The sequence below is a fragment of the Anser cygnoides genome, chromosome 2 (assembly GCF_040182565.1).
Source record: "Anser cygnoides isolate HZ-2024a breed goose chromosome 2, Taihu_goose_T2T_genome, whole genome shotgun sequence".
Lineage (NCBI taxonomy): Eukaryota > Metazoa > Chordata > Aves > Anseriformes > Anatidae > Anser > Anser cygnoides.
In genome coordinates, this window is record NC_089874.1 from 137,005,325 (window position 1) to 137,028,576 (window position 23,252).

Sequence of the window (23,252 nt, forward strand, 5' to 3'; positions counted from 1 at the left end):
AGCTGCAACACCAGCTTTTTAACCAACTCTAGAATTATTTTTGACTTCCAGATATTTGTTTCTGCTCTGATCTAAATTTTAAATAAAAACAACAGGAGAGTTAACAGATAATAGAACTAAGGAGGACTATAAAAAGTAAAAGAGCATTTTATTGCTTGTTATTTTTCTGGTTTTAGAAAGGCTATTAAGCCTTTTTTTTTTTTTTTCCAAAATGAAATACATTCTTGTGAAAGTTCTCTCTGTTTATACTGCCCTTAAGACAGGAATGAATTTTATTCCATTAAACACTTCTTCCAGTGATGTGTACAGTTATACAAAAGCAATGAAAAATGGTTACTAAATACTGTTTGATAAATAATGATTACAGAAAAGGTTTTACAAATAGCAGAGCATTCAAGAGGTCAGGAGTGAGAAAAAAAAAATATCATTAAGACAAGTAGGAACAAGCTGCATGAGGAAAGATTATAAAGTAGCCCTCATAAATGTAAAGAAAAATCAAGCATTAGGTTCATATAATCTAGCACAATAATTTGGCTTTAGAAACAGTATATGAATTAATTTGTACAATACTAGAATTAATTTTATCTATAGAAGCACGTATATAAGACTAATTGAGTAAATGTATATCTGACTGCCTTAAATCAACAAGTTTCTCATTCAAGTTAACAATTACTGTTCATGTGAATAAAACTATTCATGTCTATATGCCTACACCACAATGGTCATTATTGAACAATCATAATTTTAGCAAGCCTGTCTTTATTTCATTAATCTTTCGTTAATCAGAGCAATAAATTCTCAGACTGAAAAAAAAAAAAAAAAGGAAAAAAAAAAGAAAGAAAGAAAACACTGAATACATTCAATTGAACATATACTGCCTTAAAAATACCAGTAAAAATCACTTCTTTGGAATGAATTTATATTCTAATGTTATTTTCTGTTCTGTCTTTACTGGGACATCAATATCTCTTAGGACTCAATACTTTATGTATTATGAAATGGAGATGTTAAATGTTGATAATTTCATGAATTAGTTAATGAACTTTAACATGAACACTAAAACATCTTATCCTGTAACGTTTTTCCTATCAAAAACTAGAATTTTACATTCTCCATTACTGGAGAGAAAAAGAAATTTCTTGTGGATAAAATACTGCAGTGAATCTCATAATATCTGAGTCCAGTTCTCAGATTCTCAGGTGCATATGTCTTTATTGAAAAGCTATCAAAGTTATCCATTTTACCCATTGAAAGTTAGACTTCCTCAAATGAGAGCTACCCAGGCCTTGAAATAATATTTCAGTTGCTGTCCACTCATTTATACCATCTTCATTTCAATTGCATTGAGGCATCTGTGGGAGTATCAATTTTATCAGTGTTCATTTCAAACTAGCTACAGAAAGGGGACTTGATTTAGCACTGAAAGCTGCTGCCATCTGAAGTGTGTTACAAGAGAGCAAACTTGATTATGTCAATTCAGTATCCATGCAATTGGAAAACTGCAGGAGAGAATTAGCAAGCACTGACTAAGTGAAATAGATAATACTTTAGACCTATTTGATCCTGGATATTGGAAAAGTAACTGCTGTCACCCCTGTAAAATACTACAAACTCAGTAAAGTAGAACACTTTGTCAAGCTTCACACCTATATCTGCCATGTAACAACATTGTCAGATTAACAGCAACCAGAGGTGAAAGTAGAGATACAAGTCCGGAACGTACACATTATTTTAGGTGCACAGCAAGTGCTTAATTTCTTCATCCACCTAAACAGCTGTAGTTTGCCAAATTTTATCAAAGATGCAGTACACATGTAGTTAATACCCCTCAAACGCATTGTTTCTCTTCTTTCCACACAAGTGCAATTGAGTCATTTATCTGCAGAGCTGATGATGGTAACACATTAGAGTTACTAATGATTGATACATATTTCACTGGAGTCCATGCAAGACTTACATTGACTATTGTGGGCAAAGATATGAGGTTTTTGACTCTTCTACCTACGCCAACTAATGAAGTCCATAGTACAGAAGAAATTCCTCTTATTAGGCTCCAAGGGCATCAGTTTGTACTTTGCATTCACTTACTTTTGGGAATATGCCTAGATTAAAGATAATCTAGGCATATTCCCTCAGAGAGGTCTGTCATTACTGCGTAGTGGACTCACTTATGCTTTCCTGTGTTCTTTTTATTTATACAGCTGAGTAACCTTTTGCTATTTGTTTAATTTCCTTTGTAAAGTCTGGCTCAGACTTCTCTTGGCATGTCTCACATTATCCCCATACTTCTTGATCTCTTGAACATAATTGCTTTGCTGAGCAGGACTTTTTCCTGTTCCTAGTAGGGTGTCTACTTACTCCGGTGATTTGCTTTGAGGTGATTATTCATCCAGTGAGATGTGGAGCCCTATCCTAAAATCCCCCCCCAAGTTCAGAGTATAAATTTCACATTGTTTTGTGTGCCTTTTACACAATAAGATTTCAAGCCGCAAGTTGCTACTCCCTGATCTTTTCAACGCAACTGACTTCAGAAATCTTAACATCCTCATTCACACCCCAGATGCCAGCCACCACGATATTTCCTCAGCCACCAGAAAACAACTCCTGGCCTCACAAGCAATCAAGAGACGTAGTATCTTTGAATAAAATGCATGTACCAGCCCACTGGCTAGACGGCCCATCTGCCACCTTCAGCTTTTTTGCCTTGTCCACTTGCCCTGGTCTCAGGCGACTTTCTTAATAACATTTGCCCCATCTAGCCTGGCCTCTTTGACAATTTTGGACAGGTCTCATCCATATCAGCCTGTCACTGTTCAATGAAGGATCCATAGACCCACGGATCTGTTGTATACTCAGTTGTGAATCTTCTCTAAATAATTCACATACAGTATCTTCTCTTGTGTTTGACAAAACCACTCTTTTTCCATACATTTGATCTTTAAAATATCAAATTTGTGTTATTTATTATTTCAATGTCCTGTGAAAAAAAAAAAAAAATTTAATGGTGAACTTCTGTCATCAGAGAGAGTTCTTTCTGTCCATACATCCTATCTATTGCCAATGAGGACAATGCATCATACCCACAGACAGCTGACCCATTTTCCTGATATTACCTCAGAAATAATAGGTCATGTTAGCTTTGGTCACGTTAAGGAAAGAGGTCATACTGGCTGTCCTTAGAGACCCATTGTACCACAACTACTTTGCATGCACACCTCTACCATGTATCAGTGTCATGCTGCTGGTGGCTCATTCCTTTTCAGGCAGCAGCTGTTTCCTGAACTTCCCAACAGAAAACGTTGGGCTCTGCTCCCTTTCACTGCCACCGTTTTCCCTGAGCACTGTCGCCTGCTCTTGGTTTGAAGAATGTCTTCTCCACCTCTTCCTGCCCTCTTCTCAGGCTTGCACATGGAAGTTTTTATATGTTGTACGTGGAGGGTCCAGTACTTGCCAGCTGACCCCCTGGCTCATTTCCATGCTCTGTGGCACCGCTTCAAGACCAGTTAATATTATTTTGGCAGCACACCCTGACATGCATAATGGTAAATCCTTCTCACTCCCAGGAAACAGACAGTCCAGAAATGATTTTGGTCACAGCCAAAACGATACACAGAGCAGCCAGGAGTGAATTGACCTTTGGTTGTTTCAAACAGTGTGCAACGTGCTCATGTTGACACTTCAAAAATGGATTGTGCGTTGGGTCATATGGTGAGGGGTAAATGCCATTTCCCAGACACGACTGTAACCACTCACTGAGGAGGAATGAGCACCAGGCACTTTGAAGTCTGAGGGAACCACAGAAAAGGTATCTGTTTAGATGGGCTGAGGGTGTTCCAGTCTATAAATGATGCAGAGGGATATAACTACCACGATGAAGAATGAGGCTGAAAGGAGGAGTGGCAGTGGTCAATAATGCAAATTTCACCCCTACAATCATTCTATGGCTGCAAGGATATCTTGATTTCTCCAAGTGAGACTAAGCTACAAACCAATGGACTTGCTTCGCTGCAACAGTGGAAAGAACAGCTGGAGAGGTGCCCGTGGCATCAAAAGCAAAAATTTTACAAGGTATTTTTAAGAATTCTTCTATCTGCACATACTGTTTGGAAAAAGTACTGAACAAATCTTGCAGCCAATCTTTGTTAAAATGTCACCATCTTTAATGCAAATAGGTTTACTTAGTAGACGACCTCACAAGAAGTGCAAAAGTGGATTATTGACTCAGAAAATAAACCTATTAAGCTTTAATAGCAGCACAGACATTAAAAAAAAAAAAAAAAAAAGAAGAATGAAAGAAAAAACACTAAAAATTTCATTAAAAGCAGTACCTTCTCAAAATGTAAAAATTTTTGGACAGTAAGTACTGCAAAGCTTTCATTATCAGTGCCATTCTTATTGTTTATGGTGTATAATTATGTTTAAGACTAGAAAAGTAAATGAAAACTACTCAGTGAAGCCATTAAAACAGCAACATTATCTGAAAAGCAAATTCTAATAATGCATAAATTTAAATCTCATAATAATCTCATAATAGGAGAAGAACTCCTATTATTTTAGCATACACAATACCGGTAGGGTGTAATTTAGCTTGAATCCCACGGCACCGTTAGACCAACCAGTGCCCTGAGTGTCTTCATAAAGTATGAGGAGAACAGATGCATAATAAGATAACAGACAGCTTGCTAAAGTTTCATCTGCCAGTGGGACCCACTTGGTACAGCCAGAGTCAGTTGCCAAGTCTACTTTCTCACGCTGTATGGATGGCGTTGCTCCAGTAGCAGCTCTCATCTTCAATCCAGCTGCTACTCTGTACACACTATCTCAGGAAGAGTGCATTTATTATGCATTAATTACAAAGAACTACAAAGAACAATAGGACCCACTAACTGCTCCTTAGCAGGTCATTCAGCATTTTTAAAAGCTGATTTTCAGAAGTGTTAGAGATAACAAAACTCTGATCTGCCCACTTGGCCACAGATGTGGTTCAGAGCAAAGTGAACCTTGAGCTCAAAATAATGTGAGGGCTCAACATCACAAATAAGTTTTAGGATTTTTTTCATCTTGAAATTTTAACGGAAATCTTGGGCACTGTAGAAATACTGATTTTCTCATGGGTAGAATTCTTGAAATCTTTGGATTTCTCTACACTGGCTATGATATTGTAATTTTCTGTAGAGGGAGGTTTTTCTACCTGTGTGTCTTCATTGCAAAGGCTTAGTTATTCATGTGAATGACTCCTCTAAAGCTTGCCTACCTTGAATGAGTCATGCTGTCAGGAGGCATCTGAGCTTCAAGCATATTGGATCTGCTGTACTTGGTCATAAATGTCTCTGTGATTGCTGGGAGCTCATTCCATGGTTCCGTGTGTTGCAGAAAGCCAAGTTTTTCTATAAATTCTTTGCTAAAGTATACTAGGAGGCCTTTTCTGAAGTTTCTAGAGGATGTTTGTTTGTGAGAAAATGAAAAGTATTAGCAATACCAAAATACCAACTTCAACTAAAAAGCAGAATAACATTGTTAGAAATGCTTAAATTAAGATTTTAAATCTTCTCTTTTTTTCCATGTCAGCTGTTGCACAACTACTCACAGACAGTGCTGCTTGGAAAACAAATTATTGTGGTCTTTACGTAGGGTAATATTTCACACAAACCTCTCAAAAAGGATGGTCAGTTCCTGACCGAAGGTTGAAGTGTCTCTGTTGCAGGGGCCTTTGCAGTCAGATGGATTGGGTGAGACTCCCCCAAACCACCGTACTGATGAATTCTTATCACCCAGAGTTTTGCTGTGTGCAGTGCAGAAGGAGACCTCTTGGGGTCTGCACCATGGTGATGTGATTCTGTATGTTCCTTCCTGAATCACAGTTATGAGTACTCCATTTTGGCATATCACCCTCAAATTGTTGTTCAGACTTCACAGTCCCATGCCTCAAAACATTGTGGATTCTTTTGATAAGTTATGCAATATATTGCTATTTTTATATTTCCCCATTAATATTTGAATTATTTCTGACATCTGGAGAAAAAAAAAAAATCAGCATTACCCTGGTTTGCAAGTGTTTTGTTTTGTTTTAATTGAAAAAATAATAATGTCTCAAAGCAAAGAAATAATGGTGTAAACATTTATAAATCATGATTACTTAGACACATTCCTAATTTACAACTTTAAAACTCCCAGAAAGTAATAGAAACTCTTTTTGTATTTTATTAGTAAACAATTCTTTCTCTCTAACTACCAAAGACATTTAAATAGTTTAATTGGAAAATGAACATTTTAAATGCAACACGTTAACCTCTATTAACAAACAGCTTTTAGCTTAAGTAATAAAATTATATCCAAATACTCCACATTTCTTACTGAAAAAAAAAATATTTGGCATTGTCCAGACACTATAACTGAAGATTAGACAGGCACATGAACTTCTGGTCAGGCATCCTAAAAAAGTATACATGAATTTCAATTTAGGTGCACCCTACTACATTGATCTGTCTGATTCCATATTTTAGGATTTGGTTTTTGTGAGTTGAGATGTGATAAACAGGATAAAAACTTTTTCCCTTTTACAGATCATGAGTAGGTCAGTTTTCTTTGTAATATGATTTCATTCCTTAAGGTGAAAGGCGATGCCTGCAAGTTTAGTCTGGTGAATTTAGTGAAAATTCTGTAGTGAGTCTGGAGTCAAGATTTCTGGATTGTGGTCTTGGAAGCTACTAAATATTACATAACTTTATATGGGTTTTTCATCAGCATCAGGCTGGATTATGGTGAAAATAAAGGATTGTTGTACCAGATCCTTCAAATGAAACATTGTTCACTTAATCAAAACTGAGATTATTTTCAAATGGTGTTGTTTCCTCTTACCATCTATCAACAGACTCCAGAGAAACAAACATTTTAGAGTCTGTATATCAATGGACAAAAAGTTCAGAAACGGTTTGGAGAAAAAAAAATATTTTAGCTTGGGAATTTTTCAGCACAAAACCAGACATGTCAATGATATTTTTATGTCCTTTTTATAGTAAGTTGCAGAGTGAAGCCAGCCAATCTGCAAAAATTGCACATGTACCATAAGTGAGCAAATATTCCAATTCCCTGTGCTGTTTCATCTCACAGTCTAGAAGAGAAGCAGAACTATATTTAATGAATCCCACAGCCAGAATTTCAATTTAAAAAACCATCCCTGAGCTCTATTGTTCTTTGAAATATGAAACCCCCATCTCGTTTTCCTGCTCAGAGAGCTTGAAATGGATGATGGCAGGATCCTTCCATTAAATTGCTGACAGGTAGCTGGCTGCCAGGATTCCAGCCAGGAGCCAAATTCAGAGGGGTCAGGGCTGGAGGTAAATGTTGTGCATCCACAGACTCTTATAATGGGTAAATGCAGAAAAGAAGGCTTTCTAGAAGCAGCCTTCATGAGGATGTCAGAAGTAGAGATTAGAGGATGAGGAAGAGGTACTTGTACTTCTACTTCTACGTTAGCTTTAGATGATGAGGTCTATAATTGAAAATGGTCTAAGGACACTGTTAAGTGACAGAAGTAGTGATGGTATTTTGTCAACATCTCAGTTACCAGGTCCACAAAATTACTCATTTGCTCTGTCACTGTCAGCAAATGGGTTTTTAGAACCAGATTTACTATTTCATTTCTTGGGCTGAATAGCAGATTCTTCATTCCCACAGAAAAAAATTCTGTTTAAAAAAGAAGCTGAGGTTCATCTCTGTAATGCAAGCAGCATAAAAATTTCATCTTTTGGAATTCCACCTTTACCTGTTCAGAGAAAAGGGATCTTCATGCATATTCCCATGTTGTGGCCGTGAAGGGTAAGAGGGGTAGAAGCCAAAGCCCCTTCATCTGCTCTTACCCCAGTAAAATCACACACAGGTTAGTGCAGGACAGATAATGGGAGACCTCACAGAGCTGCTCAAGAAAAGAAGATTACAGAGTCTGGAATAAGAGCTTTTACAAAACAGAAAAGGTAAAATTAATAGAATTAGTAGGAACTGAAAAGGTAAATAGGCAGACAATCCAGATATCTACTCAAACAAAGCAGAAGAAGAGAGCTTTCACCAAAGTTCTGCACATTACAGTGATAATGTTGTGCTAGGGTGGAGCACAGAGATGCTGATAATAAACAATTTGCCTACAGTGCAACAATATATATATATATATAACTTATATATATATAGTTTGCCTACTATAAAATACATTTAGTATTCCTCCCTATTTTCCCCTGCTTCATGTTTCTGTTCCTCAAAAGATAGGTGACACCAGTTTATACTAGCCTGAAATTATTCCTGCTATTTCCACTCTACAAGTCACTTATTTAACTTAAAATGCAGAACCATCTCAGGTTCCAGAACCTAAATGACCATGTAGTTAGTGTAAGAAGTGAGGCATTTGCAGTTCAGAGGATGGGCTTTGATTTCAAAACTGTTTAGTGATAGGGAAGAGTTCGTAAATATTCCTGTCCTAGCCAGTTATTTTAACTGAACTTAGTATGGCAATCTCTGTTCTATAAAGATAAACTTTATTTCCTGAAACCCCCTGATGAAGGATTGTGTTTTCGTAAGTGAGGTAGCTCGATTACATTTTGCAAAGAGGGATTTCTGTCTCTGCCACACTGTAACATAAATCACATATCATGTATGAATGCATCATTTAAACTCACATAGTTTTATGGCACACTGTGACAGGTCTTTCTCTGTAGAGTCTGGTGATAGTTTGATAATGGTCTTAGTCCTTGACATTAGTGCCTTTAGGCAATCGACCTACACAGGACATGTACCAGCAAATTATGTTGACTATAAATAAGGGAAAAAATATACATGATGAAAATAAATCTTCCTTTGTTACTAACAGAAGAAGGTGGTGAAAGTGTACTCAATTACTGATATACAGAGAACTTGAAGAAATAAAGGGCTGTTTACAGTGAAGTGGTAAAGTGCTGATGGAAAATTGTTTTGGCAGCATGTAAGGAAATGGGGAAGTGAACAAAAGACAAAAGAAACAGTCCGTGTGAAACTTCCTGTATAAAAATCCCACGTTGACCTTATTGTCTTTAGGGAAACGGCAAGTTAGATGTTTTATCCCTAAGATTTGTCATTTTAAAGTGTCTAAAATTTATAAGATATTTCCAGAATTGAGTAGTCATTTATGCTAACTAATCCGTGGCATGACGGTAGTGTTAGATGGGAATTGCAGAAGTGCCATTGCAAGTTGGCTTTGGTAAGGTCTCATTTAGAATACCATGTACAATACCAGTTATCTATACTTAAGAAAGATAAAATAGAACTGGAAGAGGAGCAGAGACAATCTTACAATGATATATTGCAAAGCTTGAGTCGTTTAGCCAAGCAAGATACAAGATGGAAGATTGTTTGAGGACCCTAGAAATACCTCTTTGGATTAATATCAAGGAAGAAAGAATCCCTCAAGCTAAAAACAAGTACTGACATAAAGTCAAATTACTGAGCAAAATTCTGAGAGTATCAACACAGACTTTGGGAGAAAGTGAGCCCAAATTTGTTTTAACATGAACTTCAGTCCATATGTGGAAGGAGCTGTACAACACAGAAAGAAAATATTTGGGGCTTGAAAGCTGATGGCTCAATCTCGGTCCCCTAGACAGGGGTAATTAGTCCCATTAGAGTTGTCCTTGGATACTGCCCCTGGTTTCTAGCTGCCATTTGAGGAATGTCTTGAAAAGTTTCTCCTACAAGATCTGAATACCATTTGTTAGACCTGTGCAGATGTTCCAGTTAAGTTACAGCATCTCAAAAGGCATTAGGTGACCATAGTTAAATAGTTAGTTCCATAGTTAGTAACCATAGTTAGTTCCTGAATCAGGCCAAGTGCATAGGCCTTCAGGTATGTCATGTGTTGCATAGGCAGAGATATATCCTAGGAACTGTATCTTTATAAGCTTTTATTGTATTTATAATATTTTCTCAACTTTTATTTATTGTATTTATAATATTTTCTCAACTTTTACTTGTCACATTTGGAGGCAAGAGAGGATTTCCCTCGGGTGAATTTCTCTCTTCCTCTCTCTTTCTCTCTTTCTCTCTTTCTCTCTTTCTTTTCTGTATAAGAAGAAAGTAGTCTGTTTCTGAGGCAGTGGTATTTAACAAACTCTGTGCTAGTACACAGATTGGAGATGTTCTCAGTGTCTCCTTCACAATTTTCATGGCATAGTTGTGACACTTAGGACTGAGGACTGGTTGTTTTCAAGAAATGTATGTCTCAATTTGAAGGATTTTTATTTTTATTTTTAAGTCAAATACATGTTGGAAAGATTTGAAAATTTCTCAGGAAGGTGTTGCCACAGCTGCATATTTGAAAGTATCAGCCAATCGTCAATATAAAATGGCTGTGTACAGAGAATGTAACATATACTACACTAAATCATGAGCATTTTATGTGCCATCTAAGTAGCCAATTGTTTTACCAGAGGCTCCTGTATGATTATGAGGAGATAAGTATAAATGGCCAGGGAGAAATAAAAAGCAAGAAATAAAACATTTAGAGGTGCAATGCTTCTGGGGAAAAAATAAAAACCTACTTAGTATCTGAGAGATTAGTGGGAAAATTCATACCTGACTACCTTTCCCAGGAAATTAAAAGTGGGGTCTCAAGATCTTGTTCCTCAGGCTCAAGTACCCTCTGGAGAGGAGATTTTGAGGAAAGAAAGCTGAAGCTACTTCCTGAGACGGCAGCTGTTTCAGGAGAAGACTGAACGTGGATTTGTGCTGTCACAGGACTGTAGTGCTGAGTCAGAGCATCCTTATGGGAAATGGCCCTGTTTCAGATAGCTCAAACCAGGGAAAGTGAGCCAGCATGTAAATCATGACACTGACCCACCACCCACCCTTCTCACCCGGATGTGAGGAAGCAGCTCAGGATCCTGGTGCAGAAAGCTGTAGCTGTGCTTTCCTGTGTCTCAGCTCCACCACAGATCCCACCTGAGACCTGGTAGCTGACTCCACATGAACCAAGCCAAAATCAACAGGCTAGCTGCAACCACAGAACAGCAGGAATATATTAAAGGAAGCAGAATTACACTTATATTTTATTTTATTGTCCTGTCACTGGGCATAGAGACTGCTGGAGCCGAAACAAGTCTACGCGGGTACAAATGTTTCTCTCTGCTCTGCTGTATTTTAAGCCATCTTCATGGGTAGTTGAAAGCTCTCTTTGACCTTGCCCTGAAATGAGCTAAAAATGCTCACTGAGGTCCAGCAGTCCTCACCTGCTTAGTTTCTGTTGCTGAGCTGAGATGGAAACCTTGACGGAATCCGTATGTCTGGGCTTTGTGGTCATTGACATGCCAAACCTGGAATCAAGTTTAGCATGTCAGCAGGTATGTTGATGACTGAGCCTAGGACTAAAGTTCAGTCATAAAACTATCACAACTTTCCCAGAGAAGAGGGCAGAGGAAGTCTGAAGAAGACAGCTGTGTTTGGCTAACAACTGGAGTGCTGAACTGTGTGTAGGCAGATTACAGCAGAGTATGGATTATTTTATTGCTGTTTTCTTATGTCATGGAGTGTTAGTGTGAGCAGTATCCTGAAAAGGCTGTTGAGTCACTGTCTGTTCCTGCTCGCAGCTCCCAGGAGCAGAACAGCAGGTACAGGACATAACTCAGGCTTGCTGAGGCAATCACAGTTTAGCATACAGGCATCTGACATTCAAGCACTCTTTTTAAAGTATAAGAGCCACTTGATACTATCTGAGGTAAATGACCTCCTCTAAAGTCCCGTTCAAATTGGACAGTGGTATGGGTGGAATGGCAATATGCTTTCCTTTATTTCAGACGTCTTTTTAGCTTTGTCTTCAAAAATTACTGGTAACATTTCTGTTAAGAAAGCTAACATCTCATTTTTTACAGATTTATTGCATATTTATAAGCTCTGGTGCCTCTTCAAGGAAACCGGTGACACCTTCTGCTATTTTCTTCATAGTTACATCAGTTTTAAAAGACTTGATTAAAGAGCTTGTCTTCAGCATTATTTTCAGCTCTAACTCAAGCTTTCCCTGTTGTATATCCTCTCCAGAAAAACACAACTTTATATTACCCGAGAATTTGAGAGGTCCAGAAACTAATTCTAATTCCAGAAGTAATGTGAATGGCCTTTTTGTACATTCAGTCCACCAGAGCAGATAAGATACTGCTTTATGCTGAGTTTTGGTGAAAAAACTGTCCAATGGCAGCCTTCCTACAATTTCAGGAATACAGAAACAAACAGGATTTCATTCAGCAGAGGTTAGAGGTAGAAATAAACTTGAATTTCTGGAGATATTAATCTTTTCTGATATCTGGGAAAGTGGGAGTCAGAACACAGGTAGGATCTTTGTCCCTGACATGCTCTCTCAGTTCATTTTGTTTTTCTTACAACTTTTTTTTTTTTTTCTGCCTTTTCATTCCCCAAGGCGGTTCAGACTGTGAACCCCAAAGTAGTGCTTACCTGATCATCACTATCCTACTAGTGGGACCACGTACTGGGTTTATGTGCCAAGGTTTTGGTAGGAGGGGGGCTGCAGGGATGGCCTCTGTGAGCAGAGCTCAGCAGCTGCCCCATGTCAGATCTGAGCCAAAAGGCTCCAAAATGGACCTGCTGCTGGCCAGAGCTGAGCCAGGGAGTGACACTGGGTGGGCCTCTGTGACAGCAGACTGAAGAAAGAGAAAAAAAAGTAAAACAAAACAAAACAGAACAAAACAAAACTGCTCTGCTACAGCAGCTGGGAGAGAGGACTGAGAAGCAGCCCTGCAGACCCCAGGTCAGTGCAGCAGGAGGGCAGGAGGTGCTCCAGGCACGCAGCAGCAGTTCCCCTGCAGCCTGTGGAGAGGCCCCTGGTGGAGCAGGCTGTCCCCCTGCAGCCCACGGGTCCCACACGGAGCAGATCTCCACGCTGCAGCCCGTGGAGGAGCCCCCGGTGGAGCAGGTGGATGTGGCCTGGAGGAGGCTGCGGCCCATGGAGAGCCCCCGCAGGAGCAGGCCCCGGGCCGGAGCTGCAGCCCGTGGAGAGGAGCCCACGCAGGAGCAGGGGTCTGGGGGGAGCTGCCGCCCGTGGGGGACCCGTGCTGGAGCAGTTTGCTCCTGGGGGATGGACCCCGTGGTACGGAGCCGTGTGGGAGCAGTTGTTGAAGAGCTGCTGCCTGTGGGCAGCCCCCGCAGGATCAGTTTGGGAAGGACGGCATCCCGTGGGAGGGACCCCATGGGGAGCAGGGGCACAGAGTGACCTTGAAGGAGCGGCGGAGACGAAGCTTTAGGGACTGACCGCAGCCCCCACTCCCCAGTTCCCCTGCGCCACTCGGGGGGGAGGAGGTGGAAGAGGGTGGATGGGGGGAAGGTGTTTTTATTTTACTTTTCATTTCTTACTGTTCTAGTCTGCTAGTGACAGGCAATAAATTATATTAATCTCTGTGCTGAGTCTGTGCTGCCTGTGATGATAATTGGTGAGTGATCTCCCTGTCCTTATCTCAACCCTTGAGCTCTTTCCATCGTATTTTCTCACCCTTTTCCTTTGAGGAGGGGGAGTGAGAGAGTGGTTGTGGTGAAACTCAGCTGCCCAGATGGGTAAAACCACCATAGACCACTCAGAAGGATGACTACCAACAACATAGCTAACAGAATGGCCATGGTATGGTTCATATTGTTCTTCCTATACCAACAAAAGTCAATAGAAAGATTTGACTTCCCTATATTTTGGTTAAGATATAGTTTTATAGCTTGAACTTGGAAGTTAGGGCAAGGAAAACAAACTGTAATTCAAAATCAGACAGCACGGTGTAAAACAAAAGATGGATCAAATGTAAAGCTGAAGAAAATCTTTGAAATATATAGAATTTGTGTCCTTGAATTAGCAGTTTGAATTAATTATCTGCTTTATAAACACATTAGCCACCATACATGACAGATCTCTTTTGTCTATTGATTAAAAAAAAAAATCAAAACCAAACATTGTTTAAAAAATAAAAAAAGATTGGAAATTTCTGATCCCATTTGTCAGAGCACCAAGAAGCCTGCTTAGATGGGTATCATCAGCTCGCAGGTCTTATTTTCTCAAGTACCACAGGGGTCCCCTACTTTCATTTTGCCCTTCAGGTTACCACTTTCTTCAGACCTATGTCCCTAGCCTTGCTGCTTTGCCAGTTGATGGTTCCATGAATCAGCCCAAGGAATGAATGGCTGGCTTCTGGAAGGCAGACTTACAGAAGACAACGGATGATGAATCACTGAAGTTAGTAGGTGTTAGTCATTAGCATTGTTTTTTAATGAATGAATCTCACAATGGCAAAAGCAATATTCTCCAGAAAATGAGGGAAGTGGCAGGATGTACTCGTGTAATGCATGGAAATGACATGACAGCAAACACCGTCATCTAGGCTGCAGCAGCATCTGCCTCTGCTCATTCTAATAGAATTATAGAGGGTTTACATTTGTTGCAATATAAACAGGCACAGAGAAAAATAAGAGATGATAAGGAATGTTTGCTTCCACATGCCACAAATAAAGACCAGATGCACAAATACAAAGAGAAAGGTAGGTTGTAATGAAAGCTGCCTTCTCACAGGCCTTGATGCATGCACAGATGTTCAGATCTCTTTTGCAAGTATCTTTAGGAGCTAAGAAAAATAACTGAATTTAAGTCATTTAAGCTACATCTACCTAAGAGAGCAGTGTGTTTCAAAAAGAGAAAATGTGTAAGTTAGAAGAGTTGGTGACAAGGATGTGATGTACATATCCAGTTTAAAGGTTTTAATGAAAACTAGATATAGTCTGATCCTGCCTGTTCACCACCCATTAGCAGTTGGAGTGTATTAGGTACCTTCCTGCAGTATTTTTTCTAGTTTATTTGCATAAAAAAGAAAACCAGCCTGCATGTTCCAAGACTATTCCACAGTCTGAGGACAGTAGGGAAATTCACAAACATGCTCCTGATCTAAACTAAAACAATAGGGTACATATGTACATTTATAGTGTCCACCCAGCTGTATCTTTAGGGCAATCACATCTGGGAGGCTGCATTCGCAACCTTCTCCAACTGCAAAGTAAGACACCATTATTAAGCCATTATAACCCACTAGCTACTATATTTCTTTGGCTGCAATTTTATTGAAGCCCATAAAACAGAATCATATCTTCCTTTCTGCTAAGGGCCTTATTCAGCACCTGCTGAACTCTGTGAAAATCTTTTTGGTGACTTCAAGCAATGGTAGAATAGCCTCCAGGAAAACTGTTCACTCATTTGCTTTGAGCTGGATTTTTAAGTGACTTTCATTGTAATTCATGAGTGCTGTTTTGTCTTAGAACCACTGTAGGACCTATTTTATATTGGCAGGAGCAAACGTTCCTTCTGCTGAGAAGACAGGAGATGGTGCAGAGCCAACTACAGTTTCTGTAGTTCCAGCGCTTTTCCAACGCCTTCCAACACCAACACTTTGACAGCTGCTGCTGCTGCATCTGACCTTATGCACAGTATCTGTTATTACATCTACTGCGCTCTGCAGTAACATCTTTTTTCACTTTTCCCATGACTAGGTGTGTTTTGTATTGTACTTTTTCCTCTAGCCTAATTCTAGCAACAGTCTAATTTCATAGCCAATAGAAATATAACTTAAGTTTAAGAATCAAATATTCACTTGTGTGAATCCCACAGTTACTCTGTATTTCATGTTGGTCTGCCTAATGCTTTTCTTCCCTCAGTGTCCATAGTTTTGCACCGCTATGTCGTGAGGCACGTAACACAATAAAGTACTGCCAGCAAAAGCCACATTGCTGTCCATGGAATATATCCCTGTTCACTCAGCATTTTCTCTGCTGCAATGGGCATGGTTCATATCCTCTAACTGAAAAACACGTCCCTGGAGGAAAGTGCCTGCAGATCACAAAAATACAGTCAAACAAAAATGATGCATTCATCGTTTTTAATGTTTAATAGAATTCCATGATGACTCCCAACCCACATACCAGGAACTTCTAACTTAGATGATACTGGGCAATAGAGAGAATTAGTTAAACAAATGTTCCTTTTTGTTTAGCAAAGCAATCCCTATATGTTCCAACACTGAGCTTTTTTTATTGTTGCAGATTAAGTTTGTTTGAAGAAAAACTGGCAGACAATTTTGTGATGAAATAATTGTCAGAAACTGTTGATGCATCAAAGTAGAAAAGTACCACTCATTACTTTTAAAGGACAAGGTTTTCTGGTCAAACTCAGATGGAAGACAGATGTTCACTGACCTTAAAAGATTTTCAGGCAGCCATATGGGAGTAAGAATCCGACCATGATGTTCTTGCTTTACTTAGTTCATCCCATGGATCTGAACCTCATGCTCTCACATACCCTGCAGGTTTTCTGCTCTCTGGACTATTAAGTCACCATCCCTTACATTGTTTCCAAGTGGATACATACTTATCTATGTGAAGTGGATTATCCCCAATAGGAATGACTGAGAGAAATAGAGATTTACTCAACAGCCTGGTTTAGGCATTTGCCTAAAACCTACCACTCTAGTGATAGATAAGACTAGATAAGTCTAGTCGAATGTCTGTTTCAGAAAGGTAAATACATCAAGTTAAATGTAGACAGAAAAAAAAAAAAGGAAAAAAAAAAAAGAGAAGCTCAAATTCTTTGGCATATTCAGAGAGACCAGAGCCTTCAAAAGATATTTTGATCTCTAGTGTGCCTGTTCCTGAGATATTACTTATTATGGGATAGATAGGTCTGTCTTGTTTTACTAAAAACTTTGAAATGCCATAATGCAATTTCAATGTATTATATGCATGCACCCCCTAAAAAAAATAATCAAAAATCAAAAAATCAAAACTGCACAAAAATTCACAGTGGGAAATGAGAAAGATTTTTTCACAGAGACCTTGCTTAACTGAAGTCTTTTGTAACACAGGAGTGGGAGAATAGTGTCTTGCACTTATATGGTCCTTTGAGATCTCATGTTCCTTTAAAATAGTTGATAAATTCATCTTTGTCACATTCCTTTGAGGTAGGGAGGTAATATTAGCCTCATTTTAAAGATGAGAAAAATGCGGTATGGAGGTAATAAGTTCTCAATATCAAATAAAAAGTCATTGGCAGAACTGCAAAGAGAACCTAAATATATAGCTTTCAGTCTTAACTATGATATTACCCTTTTCCATAAAGTGTTCTTCTTCCTAAAATTATCACAGTCTGCAGTGAAAGAGAAAGATACTCTTTCACCTGATACTGCTGAGGCTTCTCCTTTTCTCCTGTTCCATGAGATCAGTTCAAGTACTGTTTATAAAACAAGGAAGAATCACCCAGATCACTCAGTCCTCAGTGTTTCAAACATATCCTCTAATCACAGGAGTTCAAATTGCTTTGGCCTTGGATCTCTTTTCCTAATGTTGAAGAGAAACTCTACTGTATACTGGAGGAATTAGGGTTTTATATACAGAAAAAAAAAATCATTAGAGCCATCATGCTTCAAAAAATTATTTCAATGAATCAGTTTATTTTTTCAATTGAAAACACATTTTGCTGAGAAATTTCTAACCATTTGACTTTCAGGATAAGTTAAAAACCTATACTTTAATCCTGAATTCCTTCCTGAGGCATATTTCATTCTCTCGGGGATTTGATCTGCCAAATTAAAAAATTGGGAGTAGCATTAGAAATAACAATGGTTTATCATGGAAGTGGTTTATCTTAGGAAAGCAATTTTATTCACAGTGAAAAATCCCCCAGGAACTTCGTTTTGACTGCAGTGACATCTACTGGTACTTAGAAATTTTTCTGAAAATGAAGTAAAAGCAAATGTGAAAATTGTGCTATATATGAGACCTGGCAGCCTGAAGGTTTGTTGTTTTGTTGTTGTTGTTGTTGTTTGTTGTTTGTGTTTTTTTTTCTAAGTATGGGAGCAGAAAAAAAAAGCAGATATTCTGGAGTTCAAACATGTATCATCCCAAAGACTGCAGCCTCTCTCATGTGTTTTGATGTAAGAATAAATGGTTCAAGAGAAGAGAGTAAAACAAGAAGAAAACAGATCACCTGAGACACAGAGAGTGCATTCTTGCTTACTTTCTATTCCAGAGTGAATATAAAGAAGGGAAAAGACTACGCTGGAGGGATGTATTCAGGAATGCAGGAGGGTCTTCTGGAATTAGGGAAGCAGCAGTGCTGGCAGAGGGAGCAGTAGGCTGATGCCTGAAGCTGTCAGACATTCCCCCCTCTGCAGCATTGAGACGAAACACCAACACAGTGAGGCTAACAGGGTAGTAACCTAAGAAACTGAAACCCTGCACGGTTCACCATGCAGCATCCAAAACCCCATCTCCTGTTCACTGTGCATGGTGCACAGTCAACTATTGACCCCTTTCAGAAAACTGGGTCCTCAACAGCACTGGGGATGTCTATGTCCTCCTGCTCTTTGCTACCAGTCCTTGTCCTTTACCTTTTGAGTAGTGGTGGGTGCTTGAGCAGTTGTAAAGAGAGTCCAATGCTGCTACCTGGCTTTAGATGAAAGATATGAACACTGGAGATGAAAAATTGTTGAAAGAAACGGCAGAAAAAATGACACTGTTAAACATTTGTTTATATTTTCTAGCTGGTTGGTTTACTGCCTCTGGCCTCTGAGATCTGTAAGAGAATAAATGAATTGCCCTGACATCCCTGCCCAGCCAGATCCTGGACGAAGAATGAAAGGCTTCCTTGTACCACGCTGTTGTGTTCAGGACATTGGATCAGACTGTCCTGTGAAATGAGGTAGCGCAACAAACACAAGTTTGGACATTAGGAAAACCTTCCTGGTGTCTGTACTTCATCAGTCTACCAAAGAGGATGGTGAGAGCAACCCTCTTGCAGCAGAAGCACAAGAAAACAGAGTTAAACAAAAGGCACCCATAAAAAAATCACCAGCACAATTTAACCATTCAGTGAGAAGACCATTGGAAGTAATTGACAAGTTCTAATAATTGACAATTAATTGACAAGTTCTTGCACTATTACCATCTACAAGATGGTAATTACCATCTACAAGATGGTAATAGTGCTATTTGCATCTTCTGTGTAGCATTTAGAGATTTAGATAAGAAAACACTATATAGGAGCTAAGGATTTTTATAAAATACACAGATAGTCTTTTCCATTGTAAATTCTCTCCATTCGTGATCCATTCAAATTAGATTTCTCTCTAAATTCTAAGCATGTAAGATATGTTACACATATGAAACACCACAAAACATAGCTTTGGAGCTATGCACTGTATAGTAATACGTGTTATTTATACACTAGGATCCCCCCATTTTCTTTCTGTAGAAAACAGAAAATCTTGTATACTCGATTGTAAGCACTCAATTTGCTAATGTGCACAAAGGAAATGTGCTAATGTGCACAGAGGAAAAAGTATGTTAAAATGTTTCCTTTTATTAACAGTGCAGAATAACGGCATATGAGTATTCTGAAAATCATTACTGAATATATTCAGATACAAAATCCTTGCCAGGTCTTTCTGAAAAACATGAGAAGTGTTTCAAGAAACACTGTCCAGTGACAATAATTTACTGTTAGTCTAAGTCAGAAAGCTGCATCGTATAATGCATTAAATTATTCTGTTCCTCTCTGCCTTTCAGTTAAAATCAAGAAGATGTACTTAATAAGAACAGTGGGCCATTTCTCTGGACTTTGCAACCTTCCACATTATGCATGAATCTATCCTGCAGCCATTTGGAGAAGCACTGGGAGCAAATGAATTATGAGTCATGGGAAGAATAAAAGACATGTCACAAATATTGAAATTAAATGCAAAAGAAAATGACAAATACTGGAAATGTGAGCTGCCTAACAAGCAACAGATAGTAAAACACGGCAAATGCTGGAAATGGCAAGTAATACAAGAAGACAAGTACTGGGAAGAAAACACGGTAAAATAAAAGAATGAAAACATGTACAGAACTAATGGTATCACTGATCCTAAGGAATTTTGAAAAGGTAAGACAAAAATACTGAAACAAACAGTGCTCTGGGGAAGATGCTAAATTAAGGCACACTACAAAATAAGAGACCAAAAGATTTACTTAGAAGCTTGATCGGAAGCACCAGAATTGTCATTGATGGATTCTCTGATGCTGTCCATTGTTTTTTATGTAACTTCAGTATACTCTTTTCTACTCTAATCTATTTCTTTCCTGGCATTTATATCTACATGTGCATACCAGTCTGAGTTTGTGGAAGCTTTTTATGATCTTTGGCCATTATTTTAAAGGTAGTCATCCAGACTTTGATTTACACCTTGAGTAGTCTTAGTGACTTGCAGAAACTACACTTGTTAAGCAAGGAAGAAATTTCTCCAAGTTCATTTATTGATTCTAAAGTAAAAAGAAAGAAGAGAGCATGAAAGTAAAGATGAGAGGTCACAGTCTCAGCTGACATATATAAGTGTAGTTAGATAGACCTCTGATTTATATTAATTAGGAAACTTGATGTTCTGTCACTGTGATACTACTTCTGAGAATGACAACTCCTAACAGGACAAGGTCTAGAGAGAAAACAGATTTATAATTAAGATTATTTTTGCAACTAACCTAAGGCAACTTCCTGAGGCATCTGCTCTGAGTCACACTTTACTGGAGACTCTGCATGCACTGACTTAACAGGGAACCAAGAAAGATACAGCAATACTTAAAAGGCAGAGAAGTAAATATACCAACACTTTTATGAAAAAGTTCACTAGAATGAAACTATTAGATGAACGTAAGAATACTGGAAATCTTCAGAAAAAGGTAGAAATGAATTTTCCCGACTCTTATGGTCATACCTGATTTCAGTACAAGTAATAATGGGATTAAAGTGAAACTTCCATATTAGATAAAAGTTGGCAGCATTGTACATCCCAGTTGATTTTAGAGGTTATAAATGAAACATTCTAATAACAGGGACTTTCCATCTTAATGCTGCATACATGCATCTGAGTAGCTTTATAGAGGTATAAAAATTAAAAAAAAAATGTATACATGTGATGGCACAAGACCTGGGACTGGAAATCCAGACCTTTCCTCAATTGTATTAAAGATCTTCTTACATTGTTGTTTCATATTTGCAAGGGGTCTTCACTTGAAGACCATCAAGTGAAGTAATCATCCAAAATGATATAGATAAGAATTAACCCATAAGCATAGCTTATCAAGAACTATACCTCTTTGCCCCTTTTTACTTTGTTTTACGTCAAGTTTTAGTGCCTGCTTGATATGATTTGTCAGTTGAAATATGGTATTTCAGGATAATTACCTTGCCATCTTTTCTGGGACTTCTTTTTTTAAAAATATCTGATTGGAGAGCAGAGGGATTAATATAAGATATAAAATGTTTCAAGTTAACAACAACTTTTAAATTAAAAAAAAAAATGTTTTTCAAACATCAAGTCACACTCTTTCCATGGAGAAATATCACGACTGATTCCATATAACTGGCCAAGAGTTCAATGAAATTTATCATAGAATCATAGAATCATAGAATATCCTGAGTTGGAAGGGACCCTTAAGGATCATCAAGTCCAACTCTTGATACCGCACAGGTCTACCCAAAAGTTTAGACCATGTGACTAAGTGCACAGTCCAATCTCTTCTTAAATTCAGACAGGTTTGGTGCAGTGACCACTTCCCTGGGGAGCCTGTTCCAGTGTGCAACCACCCTCTCTGTGAAGAACCCCCTCCTGATGTCGAGCCTAAATTTCCCCTGCCTCAGCTTAACCCCATTCCCGCGGGTCCTGTCACTGATGTTAATGGAGAAAAGGTCTCCTGCCTCTCGACACCCCCTTACGAGGAAGTTGTAGACTGTGATGAGGTCCCCCCTCAGCCTCCTCTTCTCCAGGCTGAACAGGCCCAGTGACCTCAGCCGTTCCTCGTACGTCTTCCCCTCTAGGCCTTTCACCATCTTCGTAGCCCTCCTCTGGACACTCTCCAACAGTTTCATGTCCTTTTTATACTGTGGTGCCCAGAACTGCACACAGTACTCGAGGTGAGGCCGCACCAGCGCAGAGTAGAGCGGGACAATCACCTCCCTTGACCTACTAGCGATGCCGTGCTTGATGCACCCCAGGACACGGTTGGCCCTCCTGGCCGCCAGGGCACACTGCTGGCTCATATTCAACTTGCTGTCTACCACGACCCCCAGATCCCTCTCTTCTAGGCTGCTCTCCAGCGTCTCATCGCCCAGTCTGTATGTGCAGCCAGGGTTTCCCCGTCCCAGGTGCAGGACCCGGCACTTGCTCTTTTTGAACTTCATGCGGTTGGTGATCGCCCAGCTCTCCAACCTATCCAGATCCCTCTGCAAGGCCTTTCCACCCTCATTCGAGTCCACAACTCCTCCAAGTTTGGTGTCATCAGCAAACTTGCTCAAGTTTATGAGCCTTTTTAAAACAGAAGAGTGAATAATATAGTCTACTAAATATACTTTATGCAAAATATACTTTAATATTTTTAACAAGACACTACAGAAAGAGTAAGGACAGGAAGAAATGAAGAGATTAATGTACAAAAGGTATAACTAATTTAACAGATACAAGATTGCTTTCAGAGCGTAAACAACAGGGCAAAAATAGTACATAAATTAGCGGCTATTTCTGACATAAAACATAGGTTCTGTTTAAAAGTGGCATTGGTTGAAAATGTGTTTCTCCATACATTAGAGAGGACAGAAGGCATTAAGTCATACATCATCAAAGTAACAGATAAATTGAAAGATTTGCTCTTCCCTGTATCACCAGGTATTATTATTATGCACCCACTTAGAACACTTACAGGTCCAAACACTTGACGTAAACACAGTCCTTGGCAGCAGTTTACATTTTACCCGTAGGCTACAAGGAACAGCAGTTAGACACCTGTATCTCTGCTAAGTGAGATTAACTGAAGTATTATTTGACACAACTCTCAAGACAAGAGAAACACGAAAATTATCAAAATTAAAAAAGAAAGGCAACTACAAAGAAGAAGATTACAATGATAGCTGATTTTCCTAATATTTATAGATTTTTTTTGGAATACAATGAATTTCAGTAATATAATTGCTTCCTGAATGAACAAGACACCAAGAAAAATTTACTTGTATGTCATGCCATCACAGTCAGGGACTATAATATCATGATCCATCAGATATAATAGCTCAAAAAAAATTTTTTTTTTAATTCTGTCTCTGCGAAACTAGTGCATTCAGAGACATTATCTTTACCAATACAGAAATACAGCTATATAGAAAATAATTATCTAAAATTACTTAA

General features: G+C 38.8%; 1 long non-coding RNA gene across 1 annotated transcript in view; it reads left to right on the plus strand.

Annotated features, from left to right (window-relative positions):
- LOC125184160 (uncharacterized) overlaps nucleotides 1-23,252 on the plus strand; it is a 35,475-nt gene that overhangs the window by 4,830 nt on the left and 7,393 nt on the right. The window contains exons 3-4 of the long non-coding RNA XR_007167634.2: nucleotides 18,585-18,742; nucleotides 19,609-19,966. This is a non-coding gene — a long non-coding RNA (uncharacterized lncRNA). The remainder of the gene's footprint in view (nucleotides 1-18,584; nucleotides 18,743-19,608; nucleotides 19,967-23,252) is intronic.